The sequence below is a fragment of the Hyaena hyaena genome, unplaced genomic scaffold (genome assembly GCF_003009895.1).
Source record: "Hyaena hyaena isolate Hyena2069 unplaced genomic scaffold, ASM300989v1 scaffold_268, whole genome shotgun sequence".
NCBI classification, from domain to species: Eukaryota; Metazoa; Chordata; class Mammalia; order Carnivora; family Hyaenidae; genus Hyaena; species Hyaena hyaena.
In genome coordinates this window covers 1,570,517-1,574,172 of record NW_024080898.1, presented here as the reverse complement: position 1 = coordinate 1,574,172, position 3,656 = coordinate 1,570,517, and the positions used below count along the sequence as shown (strand labels likewise).

General features: G+C 36.3%; 1 long non-coding RNA gene across 1 annotated transcript in view; it reads right to left on the bottom strand.

Annotated features, from left to right (window-relative positions):
* Positions 1-3,302: 3,302 nt before the first annotated feature.
* Positions 3,303-3,656, bottom strand: part of LOC120240880 — an 11,332-nt gene continuing 10,978 nt past the window's right edge. Inside the window, exon 2 of the long non-coding RNA XR_005530762.1 lies at positions 3,303-3,393. This is a non-coding gene — a long non-coding RNA (uncharacterized LOC120240880). The remainder of the gene's footprint in view (positions 3,394-3,656) is intronic.

Here is a 3,656-nt window from a genome sequence, read left to right as displayed (position 1 = left end):
TTTTTCTTTTCTTCTCTTTTTGTTTTTGTTTTGCATGTTTAGCAACACCCTGGCCTCTACCTACTAGGTGTCCATAGCAATATCCCTTTTTAAGTTGTAAAAACCAAAAATGCCTGCAGATGTTGGTAAATCTCCCCTGAGAGACAAAAATTGCTCTTGATAGCCACTCTTTACGTAAGAATCGTTCTTTAATTGAAAGATGGAGTTTATGAATGAATGGATGAATGAATATGTAGAGAAGAAATGAAAACTGAGTTGAGATGGCTGTTACCCTTTATCAAATAGTTTCTTATAGTCTGTGGGGTTTTTTTCATATTATAACTTACGAGTTCCTAGAAATAGAAAAAAAATGTATATATGTATCTCCCCCCCACCCCTTTGCAGACAACCTACTTACTTGACCTGCAGCTTCAGGGATCTCAACACCCTGATGACAGCATTGGGAAAATAAGTTGAGATACTAGAGTAGGATATCATTAACTATTTGTTGGTCGAGTCACTCATAGAGCAGTGATTTATAGATCATTTACTAGGTACCAAGATCTGTGTTAGGTGGAGTGTAGTGTATTAAAATACATGAATAGCTATCTATAACAAGAGGTAATACAGTCAATGCAGCTACAATAGAATTAAGCACATGTTTCTATGAGAACACAGATTAACTCTGTTTTAGGGTGTGGGTGGTTTTGGAAGGATTCTCTGAGGAACATGAAAAGTATCCCACAATTAATTATTTGTACAAGTTTTCCCAGCTGTGTGTACTTCCTAAACAATCAATTATTTGTTTGTGTTATTCTATAATTTTTTCAAGTGTTCAGCCTCTTCTATTTAGTTAGTCTTTGAGGATAGGAATGAGTTTCGCATGTTTGGGAAGTGGCATCAAGGCTGTTAGGCATTGTGCCTGTGGTACTACATGCTATGACAATGAACAGAACAGACACAAGTCCCTGCCCTACAGAACTCACAGTTTGTAAAGTAAAATTCTAGGCTTTTGGTTTTTACTCCATGTACATCTTTAGATAAGTAACTTTATCTCTCTAAACCTCTTCCCCCAAGTGTAGAATTAGGAGGTAGGATGAGATGATATCAATTCGTCAGCATCTGACTTTCTATTAGTCCACATTTCTTATATCCCCTACAACCCTCAAATCACTAAGTTCTCAACAAAAGCCAGTTGCCCTGTGGTGTGAAGAAATAAAATATATGGAAAACACATCTGTTAATAAGCCCAGATTTCTGAGAAGTGGTACTACTTTCATGGGGAAGACCTTTGCCTGATTGGATGTATCCACTCAAAAGCAAGGGAACTTACAGACAACAAGAAATAAAGTGTGTTAAATGGCAGGTTCCTAAAATTTTCATTATGTGAATGCTGAGGCTCACATCTGGGAGCATTACTTGAGTCTTAACAAGATTTATTTTCTGTGTAGGATGTATAACTAAAAGTTCTTTATCCCATGGACATGAACCAAAGATATCAGCCTCATAGATAATTTGTACTAAATGTATTTTTTCTACCCAGCATATAAATTATTTCTTTCTCTGGTGACAACTTAATTATGACTAATAGTAGTAGAAGTTATTTTTAATACTTATAAACCATAGTCATAGTTCTTACCTGGACATCATATAAATTCTCAGGCTATTGCATATATAGTATCTCATTTGTTCGTCCCAATGACAATATGATATAGGCTGGGTGGGAGGGGGTCATTATTCCCATTTATAGATGGGAAACTGAGGTTCAGAGAGGTTAGTTAATTCACCTGAATTTTCACAGCTAAGTTGTGGAGGCATGATTCAACTTTATTGTTCCCACAATATTCAAAAGAGAACCAAAAGACTCAAACCAAAGGCAAGCCACAGAGTGAGAGAAATTTGCCATACATATGCTTACAAAGACACTACAGAATATATAAAGGACTTCTAGGGTCAAGAAGTAAAAGACAGACAAAAGCAAAGCATGGGCAAAACACCTGAATAGGAATTGTATAAAAAGAATATATCCAAAGACCAAAAAACTTATGAAAAGTTGCTCACTTCCAGTAGTCATCAGGGAAATGAAAATCAAGATCACAATACAATATCACTGTACATTTACCAGGATGGTTTAAATGAAAAAGAACATTTCAAAAAAATGTTGTATAATGACAATATTAGTAGGAACTAACTGATAGGAACGATGATAAGAATTGATGGAAACAATGGCTAGAGAACATGTAGAGCAATAGGAACTCTGTATACTGTCGGTGAGAGTATACCTTTTTGCAACCGTTTTGGGAACATGGCAGTATTGGGCAACATTGAATATTTTCATTATTGCGACCCAGTAATTCTAGTCCTAGGTATCCAAAAGAAAATTGTACTTGTGTTAACAAAAAATCTTGTGCAAGGATATTTACAGCAGCACTATTTATCATCATCCCAAACTGGAATGATCTAAATATTCATCCACAGAGGGATGGATAAAGAAATTGTGACATATTTACATGGTAGAATATTATACAGCACTGAGAATAGAAAGGGACACTGTAGTGAACATTATATTTTATTTATTTTTTTAATGTTTATTTTTGAGAGAGAAAGAGAAAGAGTATGAGTAGGGGAGGGACAGAGAAGGAAAGAGACACAGAATCAGAAGCAGGCTCCAGGCTCTGACCTGTCAGCAGAGCCCGACATGGGACTTGAACTCATGAACTGTGAGATCATGACCTGAGCTGAATGAAGTTGGATGCTTAAACAACTGAGCCACCCAGCTTCCCCAATTTATCTTTTAAATGTGAAATTTAATAAAAGAAGCCCTAAGTAAGAATCCCCACAGTGTTCTTATTGGTGTTAGAAATAAAGATGGTAGTTAATCTTTTGGTTGTGGTGACCCGAAAAGGGAACAGGGGCTTCTGGGATGCTAATAATATTCAATTTCATGATATAGATATTGGTTACATGAGTTTGATCAGTTTGTGAAAATCCTTTAAGCTGTATATTTGTGAGTTGTGTCCTTTTCTGTACATATACTATTTTCAGTAAGATTTTACTAAATCCAGCAAAATCTTCAATTTTACTAAATGAAGAACTGGAGTCATTAGGTCAATGAGTATCTATATGCCAAGAAGAGAGATGACTTCATGCAAAATCAACAGCAAATCTGGGGTAGCTTATTTAAGAAAGTACAAGAGAGGAAATTAAGAAGAATGAAAAGGGGATGCATCCATTTGTGAATGGACCACTGGCCATCTGGCCACATGAAGAAAAAAAGCTTCTTGTGGGTTAAGTAAATTGCTGAAGGTCCAATAGGTCATAAGTGGTTCAGCTGGAATTTCAATCAGGTTTTTTATTCTGTAGCTCATGCTTCTTCAACTTTACAATCTCAGCAGGCAGTATTTTACTTTAGCCCTAAAACAGTGAAGAATAGGAAAAACAGAAGGAGGTAAAATGGTAGATGTCACCATTTTAAAAATTAGTTTAAAGTCAACCTTTTACCATAGCTTTATGAGGACGTAGTCCTTGTCTATTTTGTTAGCTGCTGTTTGCCCAAGAAAAGTCTTTAACTGGAAGAAGGAAGGGAGGGCAGGAGGAAGGAAAGAAGGAGGGAGGGAGGGAAGGAAGGAAGGAAAGAAGGAAGGAAGGAGGAAAGAAAGGAAGGAAGGAAGGAAGAG